Source organism: Ranitomeya imitator, chromosome 3 (genome assembly GCF_032444005.1).
Source record: "Ranitomeya imitator isolate aRanImi1 chromosome 3, aRanImi1.pri, whole genome shotgun sequence".
In the NCBI taxonomy this organism is placed as follows: Eukaryota; Metazoa; Chordata; class Amphibia; order Anura; family Dendrobatidae; genus Ranitomeya; species Ranitomeya imitator.
Window position 1 is genome coordinate 615,905,302 of NC_091284.1, and position 16,533 is coordinate 615,921,834.

Sequence of the window (16,533 nt, forward strand, 5' to 3'; positions counted from 1 at the left end):
AGCTTCCAGCAAAAGATAATAGCAAGCTGGACAGAAAAAACAGAAAACAAACTAGAAGCACTTATCTAGCAGAGCAGCAGGCCCAAGGAAAGATGCAGTAGCTCAGATCCAACACTGGAACATTGACAAGGAGCAAGGAAGACAGACTCAGGTGGAGCTAAATAGCAAGGCAGCCAACGAGCTCACCAAAACACCTGAGGGAGGAAGCCCAGAGACTGCAATACCACTTGTGACCACAGAAGTGAACTCAGCCACAGAATTCACAACAGGATCCCCTGTCAGAAACAATGTTCTCCGGAATCCCATGCAAACGAACCACGTTCTGAAAAAACAGAGGGACCAACTCAGAGGAGGAACGTAACTTAGGCAAGGGTACCAGATGAACCATCTTAGAAAAGCGGTCACACACAACCCAGATGACGGACATTTTTTGAGAGACAGGAGGATCCGAAATAAAGTCCATGGAAATGTGCGTCCAAGGCCTCTTCGGGATAGGCAAAGGTGACAACAATCCACTGGCCCGAGAACAGCAAGGCTTAGCCCGAGCGCAAACTTCACAAGACTGCACAAAAGAACGCACATCCCTCGACAAGGAAGGCCACCAAAAAGACCTGGCCACCAAGTCTCTAGTACCAAATATTCCAGGATGACCTGCCAACGCAGAAGAATGGTCCTCGGAGATGACTCTACTGGTCCAATTATCCGGAACAAAAAGTCTTTCAGGCGGACAACGATCAGGTTTATCCGCCTGAAACTCCTGCAAAGCACGTCGCAAGTCTGGGAAGACAGCCGACAAAATCACCCCATCCCTAAGGATACCAGTGGGCTCAGAATTTCCAGGGGAATCAGGCACAAAACTCCTAGAAAGAGCATCCGCCTTCACATTCTTTGAGCCTGGCAGGCATGAAACCACAAAATCGAAACGGGAGAAAAACAGTGACCAACGAGCCTGTCTAGGATTCAGACGCTTGGCAGACTCAAGGTAAATCAGATTTTTGTGATCAGTCAAGACCACCACACGATGTCTAGCACCCTCAAGCCAATGACGCCACTCCTCAAATGCCCACTTCATGGCCAAAAGCTCCCGATTACCAACATCATAATTCCGCTCAGTGGGCGAAAACTTTCTAGAAAAGAACGCACATGGCTTCATCACCGAGCAATCGGAGCTTCTCTGTGACAAAACCGCCCCCGCTCCAATCTCAGAAGCATCAATCTCAACCTGAAAAGGAAGCGAAACATCTGGCTGACGCAACACAGGAGCAGAAGAAAACCGGCGCTTAAGTTCCTGAAAGGCCTCCACAGCCGCAGGAGACCAATCAGCAACATCAGCACCCTTCTTAGTCAGATCCGTCAAAGGCTTAACAACACTAGAAAAATTAGTTATGAAACGACGATAGAAATTAGCAAAGCCCAAGAACTTCTGTAGACTCTTAAGGGATGTAGGCTGCGTCCAGTCACAAATAGCTTGAACCTTGACGGGATCCATCTCAATAGTAGAAGGGGAAAAAATATACCCCAAAAAAGAAATCTTCTGGACTCCAAAGAGACACTTTGAACCTTTTACAAACAAAGAATTGGCCCGCAGGACCTGAAACACCTTCCTGACCTGCTGAACATGGGACTCCCAGTCATCAGAAAAAACCAAAACATCATCCAAATACACAATCATAAATTTATCCAGATATTCACGGAAAATATCGTGCATAAAGGACTGGAAGACAGAAGGAGCATTAGAAAGTCCAAAAGGCATCACCAAATACTCAAAATGGCCCTCAGGCGTATTAAATACGGTTTTCCACTCATCACCCTGCTTAATCCACACAAGATTATACGCACCCCGAAGATCAATCTTAGTGAACCATTTAGCCCCCTTAATGCGAGCGAACAAATCAGTCAACAATGGCAAAGGATACTGATATTTGACCGTAATCTTATTCAAAAGACGGTAATCTATACAAGGCCTCAAGGAACCATCTTTTTTGGCCACGAAAAAAAAACCTGCTCCCAAAGGAGACGAAGATGGACGGATATGTCCCTTTTCCAAGGACTCCTTAACATAATCCCGCATAGCAGTATGCTCTGGCACTGACAGATTGAACAAACGACCTTTAGGAAATTTACTGCCAGGAATCAAATCTATAGCACAATCGCAATCCCTGTGAGGAGGAAGCGAATTGAGCTTAGGTTCCTCAAAAACATCCCGATAATCAGACAAAAATACAGGAACCTCAGAAGGAGTAGATGAAGCGATAGAAATCGGAGGTGCATCATCATGAACCCCCTGACATCCCCAGCTTAACACAGACATCGTTTTCCAGTCCAAGACTGGGTTATGAGTTTGTAACCATGGCAGACCAAGCACTAAGACATCATGTAAATTATACAGTACCAGGAAGCGAATCACCTCCTGATGAACGGGAGTCATACGCATGGTCACGTGTGTCCAGTACTGAGGTTTATTCATAGCCAAAGGTGTAGAGTCAATTCCTTTCAAAGGAATAGGGACTTCCAGAGGCTCCAGACTAAACCCACAGCGGTTGGCAAATGACCAATCCATAAGACTCAGGGCAGCGCCTGAATCCACATAGGCATCGACGGAAATGGCTGATAATGAACAAATCAGAGTCACAGACAGAATGAACTTAGACTGTAAAGTACTAATGGCAACAGACTTATCAACCTTTTTTGTGCGTTTAGAGCATGCTGATATAACATGAGCTGAATCACCACAATAAAAACACAACCCATTTTTCCGCCTATAGTTTTGCCGTTCACTTCTGGACTGAATTCTATCACATTGCATTGTCTCAGGTGCCTGTTCAGAAGACACCGCCAAATGGTGCACAGGTTTGCGCTCCCGTAAACGCCGATCAATCTGAACAGCCATAGTCATAGACTCATTCAGACCTGTAGGCGCCGGGAACCCCACCATAACATCTTTAATGGCCTCAGAAAGGCCATCTCTGAATCTTGCAGCCAGGGCGCACTCATTCCACTGAGTAAGCACCGACCATTTCCGAAATTTCTGACAATATAATTCTGCTTCATCTTGCCCCTGAGAGAGAGCCAATAAAGCTTTTTCAGCCTGAATCTCTACGTTAGGTTCCTCATAGAGCAAACCCAATGCCAGAAAAAACGCATCCACATTGAGCAACGCAGGATCCCCTGGTGCCAATGCAAATGCCCAATTCTGAGGGTCACCCCGCAGGAAAGAAATTACAATCTTGACTTGCTGAGCAGGGTCTCCAGAGGAGCGAGATTTCAAAGAAAGAAACAACTTGCAATTGTTCCTAAAATTCAGAAAACTAGATCTATCTCCAGAAAAAAACTCTGGGATAGGAATTCTAGGTTCAGACATAGGAGCATGTACAACAAAATCTTGTATATTTTGAACCTTAGCAGCAAGATTATTCAGGCTGGAAGCCAAACTCTGGACGTCCATGATAAACAGCTGAGGTCAGAGCCATTCAAGGATTAAGAGGAGGTAAGACGCAGCAAACTCTGAGGGAAGGAAAAAAAAAAAAAAAAACTTCCTCAGACTACTTTTCCTCCTACTTCAGCCAATATGATTACCACTTTTCTGGCCGGCGATACAGTCATGATCCCAATGGCAGGGGATCACAAAAGGACAAGCACACAAAAAACAGAACAAGCTCTAGGGTGATGGAAACTGAGCTGACCGCGATCCTGAACCTAATTCACAACACTAGCAGTAGCCGGGGAACGTGCCTACGATGATTCTAGACGTCTCGCGCCAGCCGAAGGACTAGCTTCCCCTATTAGAAGAAACAAAGACCTCTCTTGCCTCCAGAGAAACACCCCACAGAAATAGCAGCCCCCCACATGTAATGACAGTGAAATGAGAGGAGAGCACATACGTAGTAATGAAAACAGATTCAGCAAAATGAGGCCCGCTAAAACTAGATAGCAGAGGATACAAAAGTGAACTGCGCGGTCAGCGAAAAACCCTACAAAAAACCATCCTGAAATTACCTGAACTCATGTGCCAACTCATGGAACATGAGGAGTAATATCAGCCCACTAGAGCAACCAGCAACAAGGAATCACATAACTGCAAGCTGGACTAAAACAAAAATAAAGCAAAACATGGAACAGGAAAATCAAAAACTTAGCTTGTCCTGAAGATTACTGAAGCGGAAAGCAGAGGTAACAAGACACACTGATTACATTGATCGCCGGCGAGGAAATGACAAGAAAGCCAGGTTAAATAGGAAACTCCCATATCCTGATAGAACAGGTGGACACCAGAGACCGCAGAGAACACAAGTCACCCAGTACCATCTGTAACCACCAGAGGGAGCCCAAAAACAGAATCCACAACAGAAACCACAAAATTGAAACGGGAGAAAAACAGTGACCAACGAGCCTGTCTAGGATTCAGACGCTTGGCAGACTCAAGGTACATCAGATTTTTGTGATCAGTCAAGACCACCACACGATGTCTAGCACCCTCAAGCCAATGACGCCACTCCTCAAATGCCCACTTCATTGCCAAAAGCTCCCGATTACCAACATCATAATTCCGTTCAGCGGGCGAAAATTTTCTAGAAAAGAACGCACATGGCTTCATCACTGAGACATCGGAGCTTCTCTGTGACAAAACCGCCCCCGCTCCGATCTCGGAAGCATCAACCTCAACCTGAAAAGGAAGCGATGTATCTGGCTGACTCAACACAGGAGCAGAAGAAAACCGGCGCTTAAGTTCCTGAAAGGCCTCCACAGCCGCAGGAGACCAATCAGTAACATCAGCACCCTTCTTAGTCAAATCCGTCAAAGGCTTAACAACACTAGAAAAATTAGTTATGAAGCGACGATAAAAAATAGCAAAGCCCAAGAACTTCTGTAGACTCTTAAGAGATGTAGGCTGCGTCCAGTCACAAATAGCTTGAACCTTGACGGGATCCATCTCAATAGTAGAAGGGGAAAAAATATACCCCAAAAAAGAAATCTTCTGGACTCCAAAGAGACATTTAGAACCCTTTACAAACAAAGAATTGGCCCGCAGGACCTGAAACACCTTCCTGACCTGCTGAACATGAGACTCCCAGTCATCAGAAAAAACCAAAACATCATCCAAATACACGATAATAAATTTATCCAGATATTCACGGAAAATATCGTGCATAAAAGACTGGAAGACAGAAGGAGCATTAGAAAGTCCAAAAGGCATCACCAAATACTCGAAATGGCCCTCAGGCGTATTAAATGCGGTTTTCCACTCATCACCCTGCCTTATCCGCACAAGATTATACGCACCCCGAAGATCAATCTTAGTGAACCATTTAGCCCCCTTAATGCGAGCGAACAAATCAGTCAACAATGGCAAAGGATACTGATATTTGACTGTAATCTTATTCAAAAGACGATAGATTGATAATCTATGCAAGGCCTCAAGGAACCATCTTTTTTGGCCACGAAAAAAAAACCTGCTCCCAAAGGGGACGAAGATTGACGGATATGTCCCTTTTCCAAGGACTCCTTAACATAATTCCGCATAGCAGTATGCTCTGGCACTGACAGATTGAACAAACGACCTTTAGGGAATTTACTGCCAGGAATCAAATCTATAGCACAATCGCAATCCCTGTGAGGAGGAAGCGAACTGAGCTTAGGCTCCTCAAAAACCTCCCGATAATCAGACAAAAATATCGGAACCTCAGAAGGAGTAGATGAAGTGATAGAAATCGGAGATGCATCATCATGAACCCCCTGACATCCCCAGCTTAACACAGACGTTGTTTTCCAGTCCAGGACTGGGTTATGAGTTTGTAACCATGGCAGACCAAGCACTAAGACATCATGTAAATTATACAGTACCAGGAAGCGAATCACCTCCTGATGAACGGGAGTCATATGCATGGTCACTTGTGTCCAGTACTGAGGTTTATTCATAGCCAAAGGTGTAGAGTCAATTCCTTTCAAAGGAATAGGAACTTCCAGAGGTTCCAGACTAAACCCACAGCGATTGGCAAATGACCAATCCATAAGACTCAGGGCAGCGCCTGAATCCACATAGGCATCGACGGAAATGGATGATAATGAACAAATCAGAGTCACAGACAGAATGAACTTAGACTGTAAAGTACCAATGGCAACAGACTTATCAACCTTTTTTGTGCGTTTAGAGCATGCTGATATAACATGAGCTGAATCACCACAATAAAAACACAATCCATTTTTCCGCCTATAATTTTGCCGTTCACTTCTGGACTGAATTATATCACATTGCATTATCTCAGGTGCCTGTTCAGAAGACACCGCCAAATGGTGCACAGGTTTGCGCTCCCGTAAACGCCGATCAATCTGAATAGCCATAGTCATGGACTCATTCAGACCTGTAGGCGCCGGGAACCCCACCATAACATCTTTAATGGCCTCAGAAAGGCCATCTCTGAATTTTGCAGCCAGAGCGCACTCATTCCACTGAGTAAGCACCGACCATTTCCGAAATTTCTGACAATATATTTCTGCTTCATCTTGCCCCTGAGAGAGAGCCAATAAAGCTTTTTCAGCCTGAATCTCTAGGTTAGGTTCCTCATAGAGCAAACCCAATGCCAGAAAAAACGCATTCACATTGAGCAACGCAGGATTCCCTGGTGCCAATGCAAATGCCCAATTCTGAGGGTCACCCCGCAGGAAAGATATAACAATCTTGACCTGCTGAGCAGGGTCTCCAGAGGAGCGAGATTTCAAGGAAAGAAACAACTTGCAATTGTTCCTAAAATTCAGAAAACTAGATCTATCTCCAGAAAAAAACTCTGGGATAGGAATTCTAGGTTCAGACATAGGCGTATGTACAACAAAATCTTGTATATTTTGAACCTTAGCAGCAAGATTATTCAGGCTGGAAGCCAAACTCTGGACGTCCATGATAAACAGCTGAGGTCAGAGCCATTCAAGGATTAAGAGGAGGAAAGAAGCAGCCAAGCTGCAATTAAGGCTAGGCAGCAAACACTGAGGAGGGGGAAAAAAAAAAAAAAAAGAAACTTCCTCAGACTACTTTTCCTCCTACTTCAGCCAAAACGATGACCAATTTTTTTTTTTTTTGGGCCGGCTATACTGTCATGATCCCAATGGCAGGGAATTACAAAAGGACAAGCACAAAAACCAAACAAGCTCTAGGGTGATGGAACCTGAGCTGACCGCGATCCTGAACCTAAACACACAAGTAGCAGTAGCCGGGGAACGTGCCTACGATGATACCTAGACGTCTCGCGCCAGCCGAAGGATTAACTTCCCCTATTAGAAGAAACACAGACCTCACTTGCCTCCAGAGAAACACCCCACAGAAATAGCAGCCCCCCACATGTAATAACGGTGAAATGAGAGGAAAACACATACGTAGTTATGAAAATAGAATCAGCAAAAATGAGGCCCGCTAAAGCTAGATAGCAGAGGATACAAAAGTGAACTGCGCGGTCAGCGAAAAACCCTTCAAAAAACCATCCTGAAATTACTTGAACTCATGTGCCAACTCATAGAACATGAGGAGTAATTTCAGCCCACTAGAGCAACCAGCAGCAAGGAATCACATATCTGCAAGCTGGACTAAGACAAAAATAAAGCAAAACGTGGAACAGGAAAATCAAAACTTAGCTTGTCCTGAAGATAACAGACGCAGAGAGCAGAGGAAAAAAGACACGCTGATTACATTGATAGCCGGCGAGGAAATGACAAAAAAGCCAGGTTAAATAGGAAACTCCTATAACCTGATGGAACAGGTGGACACCAGAGACCGCAGAGAACACAAGTCACCCAGTACCATCAGTAACCACCAGAGGGAGCCCAAAAACAGAACTCACAACACTTTACTACTCTGGCGGAGAAAATTGCGCGGGAGCTCACGCCAATTTTTTCCGCCATTTAACCCTTTAATTTGATAGCTAGAACGGCCAAATTTTGCATATACACACTACTAACATTAGTAGTGTGGAATATGCAAAAAAAATGGGGATATGACATGGTTTACTGTATGTAAACCATGTCTCATATCATGTCGGGTTTAGGAAGGAGATAGCAAAAGCCGGCAATTGAATTACCGGCTTTAAAGCTATCTAGCGCTGTGTGAAGTAATAATATATATACATATATGTGTCTCAATGACATATATATATGTATATATATATACAGTGGGGCAAAAAAGTATTTAGTCAGTCAGCAATAGTGCAAGTTCCACCACTTAAAAAGATGAGAGGTGTCTGTAATTTACATCATAGGTAGACCTCAACTATGGGAGACAAACGGAGAAAAAAAAATCCAGAAAATCACATTGTCTGTTTTTTTAACATTTTATTTGCATATTATGGTGGAAAATAAGTATTTGGTCAGAAACAAACAATCAAGATTTCTGGCTCTCACAGACCTGTAACTTCTTCTTTAAGAGCCTCCTCTTTCCTCCACTCATTACCTGTAGTAATGGCACCTGTTTAAACTTGTTATCAGTATAAAAAGACACCTGTGCACACCCTCAAACAGTCTGACTCCAAACTCCACTATGGTGAAGACCAAAGAGCTGTCGGAGGACACCAGAAACAAAATTGTAGCCCTGCACCAGGCTGGGAAGACTGAATCTGCAATAGCCAACCAGCTTGGAGTGAATAAATCAACAGTGGGAGCAATAATTAGAAAATGGAAGACATACAAGACCACTGATAATCTCCCTCGATCTGGGGCTCCACGCAAAATCCCACCCCGTGGGGTCAGAATGATCACAAGAACGGTGAGCAAAAATCCCAGAACCACGCGGGGGGACCTAGTGAATGAACTGCAGAGAGCTGGGACCAATGTAACAAGGCCTACCATAAGTAACACACTACACCACCATGGACTCAGATCCTGCAGTGCCAGACGTGTCCCACTGCTTAAGCCAGTACATGTCCGGGCCCGTCTGAAGTTTGCTAGAGATCATTTGGATGATCCAGAGGAGTTTTGGGAGAATGTCCTATGGTCTGATGAAACCAAACTGGAACTGTTTGGTAGAAACACAACTTGTCGTGTTTGGAGGAAAAAGAATACTGAGTTGCATCCATCAAACACCATACCTACTGTAAAGCATGGTGGTGGAAACATCATGCTTTGGGGCTGTTTCTCTGCAAAGGGGCCTGGACGACTGATCCGGGTACATGAAAGAATGAATGGGGCCATGTATCGTGAGATTTTGAGTGCAAACCTCCTTCCATCAGCAAGGGCATTGAAGATGAAACGTGGCTGGGTCTTTCAACATGACAATGATCCAAAGCACACCGCCAGGGCAATGAAGGAGTGGCTTCGTAAGAAGCATTTCAAGGTCCTGGAGTGGCCTAACCAGTCTCCAGATCTCAACCCTATAGAAAACCTTTGGAGGGAGTTGAAAGTCCGTGTTGCCAAGCGAAAAGCCAAAAACATCACTGCTCTAGAGGAGATCTGCTTGGAGGAATGGGCCAACATACCAACAACAGTGTGTGGCAACCTTGTGAAGACTTACAGAAAACGTTTGACCTCTGTCATTGCCAACAAAGGATATATTACAAAGTATTGAGATGAAATTTTGTTTCTGACCAAATACTTATTTTCCACCAAAATATGCAAATAAAATGTTAAAAAAACAGACAATGTGATTTTCTGGATTTTTTTTTCTCAGTTTGTCTCCCATAGTTGAGGTCTACCTATGATGTAAATTACAGACGCCTCTCATCATTTTAAGTGGTGGAACTTGCACTATTGCTGACTGACTAAATACTTTTTTGCCCCACTGTATATATATATATGTATATATATATATATACCTATTCTATGTGTACACATTTATTCTACCTATTCTACTGTAAGCTGTCAGTGTGATTTTACCGTACACCGCAATGAATTACCGGCTTTTATCTCTAACACCGCTGCATATTTCTCGCAAGTCACACTGCTGGTCCGTGTGTAATCCGTATTTTTGGGGCTTCCATAGACTTTCATTGGTGATTTTTTTGCGCAATACGGTGACAAACGCAGCATGCTGCGATTTTCTACGGCCGTAGAAAGCCGTATAATAGGAGCAGGGGCATAGAGGATAATTGTGCCGTTTGTTTTGCGAGTTTTACAGACGTATTTTCTGCGCTCTTACGTCCGTAACGGCGGCCTTAGAGAAACCTGTCTAAAAAGATAGAAATGTGAGAAATAAATAGGCAAGATTGTAGTTAGTATCCTCCAAAAGACCCACAGCATCACAGTATAATGGCAAAAAATCCAGTAGTCACGTTTTGCACAAATGAACTCTGGTGGTCTGGCGGTCCCAGCACAGCAAATTGTTGTGACACTTTTATGAAAAAAAAAAACCAAAGTTACTTGTGACACTGCAAAGTTCGGCTATATCCTCAGTGTATTCCCCCCTTACAATCTGATTATTCTACTGTTGTGGGTTATCTAGAAGACAACTGAATGCAGCACCAGGTAAACTTAAATTTAGAGAACACAAAGCTCTATAGGTCAATAGGATTAGAAGTGATCATATTGGTAAGTGTTAACTGGTTACTCTTCATTTTTAAATGTAATCCACTGTTGGTCATGTCCTTTTCCCACCATTTCCTGTGAAGTTGTCGTTTTCTCTTAAAATACATTGAACATTCCCGATTTCTTTTTATGGATGCTATGAGATTTTCAGAAATAATTGATGCATAAACAAACAAGAGCTCAGATTATTAACAGACATGTGCAAAAACCAGAATGATGACAGGATAACATTATCAGTAATCTTTATATCAAAAATCCATCCGGCTGTAGTGGATCATTCAACAGCTGTTCCCTAAGTGAAATTACTTTATCAAACAGCTTCCAAAGTGGGGATCAGGCAAGTTAAAGTTTATGCATGTCAAGCTGCAGCATCTTGAGGAACGTTGCCATTCATAGCTCATCAGTTCCATTTACATGTCTACATTTTGCTTCTAGTTTGTGCCAGAGACCCATTAGAAAATTACACTTCAAGAATATGAATGTTTGACATAGAAACATAGCCTGCTTTAATAGTTATAGAAACAGGTATGGTCCTTAAAAATTTGCATTTCTATTGCATATACCATACCTACATATACTGTATACTGTATATATATATATATATATATATTATGAATTATATTTAAATTGACCATGAATTTTAACAGAGATGTTGGGTGGTAGTCCTATGGTCTTGTGCATTAAATGGACCATAGATGACTCATCAATTCATGCATCTAGCTTGCCGTAACTTGTTCCACTTACTACTGTATATTAGAAAAAACATGTTTTGACATATAGAGTTCCTATACGATGTGCTCCTTGTCTAGTAGGGTCACACCTCCACATACTCTGACTTTGTTTCTTATTTAAATTCTAATCAATGCAATCTGTGCTTTTCATGCAGTCATCTATCTGAACAAGCTCTGTTTTCGGATGTGCTATTACAGGTGCATCTCACAAAATTAGAATATCATCAAAAAGTTAATTTATTTCAGTTCTTCAATACAGCTCATATATCTATTTCAAGTGTTTATTTCTGTTAATGTTGATGATTATGGCTTACAGCCAATGAAAACCCAAAAGTCATTATCTCAACACCAGCTTGAAAAAATTATTTTAAATTCAGAAATGTTGGCCTACTGAAGTGTATGTTCAATAAATGCACTCAATACTTGGTTGGGGCTTCTTTGGCATCAGTTACTGCATCAATGCGCCGTGGCATGGAGGCGATCAGCCTGTGGCACTGCTGAATTGTTATGGAAGCCTAGGTTGCTTTGATAGCAGCATTCAGCTCGTCTTCATTGTTGGGTCTGGTGTCTCTCATCTTCCTCTTGACAATACTTCATAGATTCTGTATGGGGTAAGGTCAGGCAAGTAAGCTGGCCAATCAAGAACAGCGATACTGTTGTTTGTAAACCAGGCATTGGTACTTCAAGCTGGTGTTATAAAGTATTCTAATTTACTGAGATAATTACTTTTGGGTTTTCATTGGCTGTAAGCCATAATCATCAATAGTAGCAGAAATAAACACTTGAAATACATCACTCTGTTTGTAATGACTCTATATAATATATGAGTTTCACTTTTTGCATTGAAGAACTGAAATAAATTTTTGATGATATTCTAATTTTGTGAGAAGCACCTGTATATGGCAACGCAGTCACTAATAAGGTTGAATTCTCTCTTTATAGAAAGAATACTGAAAGCAATACTATCTTGCTTTCATTATGTTCACATCCCAAATATACCATTAACCCCTTTCCGACATCGGGCATAATTGTTGTGAATTCTGTTGTCAAGCTCCCTCCTGTGGTCATGAATGGTACTTCGGCTGGTTCTGTCCATGGGCTTCCTCTGGTGGTTGTGAGTGGGGCTGCGGCTTCTGAGTTTCCTTCCACAGGTGACGAGGTTAATTCGTTAGCTGGCTGCTCTATTTAACTCCACTTAGATCATTGCTCCATGCCACCTGTCAATGTTCCAGTATTGGTCTAGTTCGGTCCTGGATCGTTCTTGTGACCTGTCTTCCCAGCAGAAGCTAAGTTCCTGCTTGTTTTTCTCTGGTTTGCTATTTTTCTGTCCAGCTTGCTATTTTGATTTTTGTCTTGCTTGCTGGAAGCTCTGGGACGCAGAAGGAGCGCCTCCGCACCGTGAGTCGGTGCTGAGGGTCTTTTTGCGCCCTCTGCGTGGTCTTTTTGTAGTTTTTGTGCTGACCGCAAAGTTACCTTTCATATCCTCTGTCTGTTCAGTAAGTCGGGCCTCACTTTGCTAAATCTATTTCATCTCTGTGTTTGTAATTTTCATCTTAACTCCCAGTCATTATATGTGGGGGGCTGCCTTTTCCTTTGGGGAATTTCTCTGAGGCAAGGTAGGCTTTATTTTTCTATCTTTAGGGCTAGCTAGTTCCTTAGGCTGTGACGAGTTGCATAGGGAGCGTTAGGAGCAATCCACGGCTATTTCTAGTGTGTGTGATAGGATTAGGGATTGCGGTCAGCAGAGTTCCCACGTCTCAGAGCTTGTCCTGTATTATTAGTAACTATCAGGTCGTTCCGTGTGCTCTTAACCACCAGGTCCATTATTGTCCTAACCACCAGGTCATAACAGTACAGGTGGCCCAAAGTATTAATGCATCTCAATAGAGGGATAAGAGAAGTTCTGAGACCATTTTTTTTTCTTTGCAGTGTGTTTTGTCTTTCTTTTCCCCTTTACCTCTGGGTGGTTCAGGATACAGGTGTAGATATGGACATTCAAGGTCTGTTCTCTTGTATGGATAATCTCACTGCAAGGGTACAAAACATTCAAGATTTTGTGGTTCAGAATCCGATGTTAGAGCCTAGGATTCCAATTCCTGATTTGTTTTTTGGGGATAGATCTAAGTTTCTGAATTTCAAAAATAATTGTAAATTGTTTCTTGCTTTGAAACCTCGTTCCTCAGGTGACCCTGTTCAACAAGTGAAAATCATTATTTCTTTGTTACGTGGCGACCCTCAAGACTGGGCATTTTCCCTTGGGCCAGGAGATCCGGCATTGCGTGATGTTGATGCGTTTTTTCTGGCGCTTGGATTGCTTTATGATGAACCAAATTCAGTGGATCAGGCAGAGAAAATCTTGCTGGCTCTGTGTCAGGGTCAGGATGAGGTAGAGATATATTGTCAGAAGTTTAGGAAGTGGTCTGTAGTCACTCAGTGGAATGAATGTGCCCTGGCAGCAATTTTCAGAAAGGGTCTCTCTGAAGCCCTTAAGGATGTCATGGTGGGATTTCCCATGCCTGCTGGTCTGAATGAGTCTATGTCTTTGGCCATTCAGATCGATCGACGCTTGCGTGAGCGTAAAGCTGTGCACCATTTGGCGGTATTATCTGAGCATAGACCTGAGCCTATGCAATGTGATAGGACTTTGACCAGAGCTGAACGTCAAGAACACAGACGTCGGAATGGGCTGTGTTTTTACTGTGGTGATTCCACTCATGCTATCTCCGATTGTCCTAAGCGCACTAAGCGTTTCGCTAGGTCTGCCACCATTGGTACGGTACAGTCGAAATTTCTTTTGTCCGTTACTCTGATTTGCTCTTTGTCATCCTAGTCTGTTATGGCATTTGTGGATTCATGTGCTGCCCTGAATTTGATGGACTTGGAGTTTGCTAGGCGCTGTGGTTTTTTCTTGGAGCCCTTGCAGTATCCTATTCCATTGAGAGGAATTGATGCTACGCCTTTGGCCAAGAATAAGCCTCAGTACTGGACCCAATTGACCATGTGCATGGCTCCTGCACATCAGGAGGATATTCGCTTTTTGGTGTTGCATAATCTGCATGATGTGGTCATTTTGGGGTTGCCATGGATACAGGTCCATAATCCAGTATTGGATTGGAAATCTATGTCTGTGTCCAGCTGGGGTTGTCAGGGGGTACATGGTGATGTTCCATTTTTGTCTATTTCGTCATCCACCCCTTCTGAAGTCCCGGAGTTTTTGTCGGATTACCGGGATGTATTTGATGAGCCCAAATCCAGTGCCCTACCTCCTCATAGGGATTGCGATTGTGCTATCAATTTGATTCCTGGTAGTAAGTTTCCTAATGGCCGACTGTTCAATTTATCTGTGCCAGAACACACCGCTATGCGGAGTTATATTAAGGAATCCTTGGAGAAGGGTCATATTCGCCCGTCGTCGTCACCATTGGGAGCAGGGTTCTTTTTTGTGGCCAAGAAGGATGGTTCTTTGAGACCTTGTATTGATTACCGCCTTCTTAATAAGATCACAGTCAAATTTCATTACCCTTTGCCGCTGCTGTCTGATTTATTTGCTCGGATTAAGGGGGCTAGTTGGTTCACCAAGATAGATCTTCGTGGTGCGTATAATCCTGTACGTATTAAACAGGGCGATGAATGGAAAACAGCATTTAATATGCCCGAGGGCCATTTTGAGTACCTGGTTATGCCATTTGGGCTTTCCAATGCTCCATCAGTATTTCAGTCCTTTATGCATGACATCTTCCGAGAGTACCTGGATAAATTCCTGATTGTATATTTGGATGACATTTTGATCTTCTCGGATGATTGGGAGTCTCACGTGAAGCAGGTCAGAATGGTGTTCCAGGTCCTTCGTGCAAATTCTTTGTTTATGAAGGGGTCAAAGTGTCTCTTTGGAGTTCAGAAGGTTTCATTTTTGGGTTTCATTTTTTCCCCTTCTACTATCGAGATGGACCCTGTTAAAGTTCAGGCCATTTATGATTGGACTCAACCGACATCTGTGAAGAGCCTGCAGAAGTTCCTGGGCTTTGCTAATTTTTACTGTCGCTTCATCGCTAATTTTTCTAGTGTTGCTAAATCGTTGACTGATTTGACCAAGAATGGTGCTGATGTGGTCAATTGGTCCTCTGCGGCTGTAGAGGCTTTTCAGGAGTTGAAGCGTCGTTTTTCTTCTGCCCCTGTGTTGTGCCAGCCAGATGTTTCGCTCCCGTTTCAGGTCGAGGTTGATGCTTCTGAGATTGGAGCAGGGGCTGTTTTGTTGCAAAGAAGTTCTGATGGCTCGGTGATGAAACCATGTGCCTTCTTTTCTAGAAAATTCTCGCCTGCTGAGCGCAATTATGATGTTGGCAATCGAGAGTTGTTGGCCATCAAGTGGGCATTCGAGGAGTGGCGACATTGGCTTGAAGGAGCCAAACATCGCGTGGTGGTCTTGACGGATCACAAGAATTTGACTTATCTCGAGTCTGCCAAACGGTTGAATCCTAGACAGGCTCGATGGTCGCTGTTTTTCTCCCGTTTTGATTTTGTGGTTTCGTACCTTCCGGGCTCTAAGAATGTGAAGGCTGATGCCCTGTCAAGGAGTTTTGTGCCTGACTCTCCGGGTGTTCCTGAGCCGGCGGGTATTCTCAAAGAGGGGGTAATTTTGCCATCTCCCCTGATTTGAGGCGGGTGCTGCAGAAGTTTCAGGCTGATAGACCTGACCGTTGTCCAGCGGAGAAACTGTTTGTCCCTGATAGATGGAATAGTAGAGTTATCTCTGAGGTTCATTGTTCGGTGTTGGCTGGTCATCCTGGAATCTTTGGTACCAGAGATTTGGTGGCTAGATCCTTTGGGTGGCCTTCTTTGTCACGGGATGTGCGTTCTTTTGTGCAGTCCTGTGGGACTTGTGCTCGGGCTAAGCCCTGCTGTTCTTGTGCCAGTGGGTTGCTTTTGCCCTTGCCGGTCCCGAAGAGGCCCTGGACGCATATTTCCATGGATTTTATTTCAGATCTCCCTGCCTCTCAAAGGATGTCGGTCATTTGGGTGGTTTGTGATCGCTTCTCTAAGATGGTCCATTTGGTACCCTTGTCTAAATTGCCTTCCTCCTCTGATTTGGTGCCATTGTTTTTCCAGCATGTGGTTCGTTTGCATGGCATTCCGGAGAACATCATCTCGGACAGAGGTTCCCAGTTTGTTTCGAGGTTTTGGCGGTCCTTTTGTGCTAAGATGGGCATTGATTTGTCTTTTTCTTCGGCTTTCCATCCTCAGACAAATGGCCAAACCGAACGAACTAATCAGACTTTGGGAAACATATCTGAGATGCTTTGTTTCT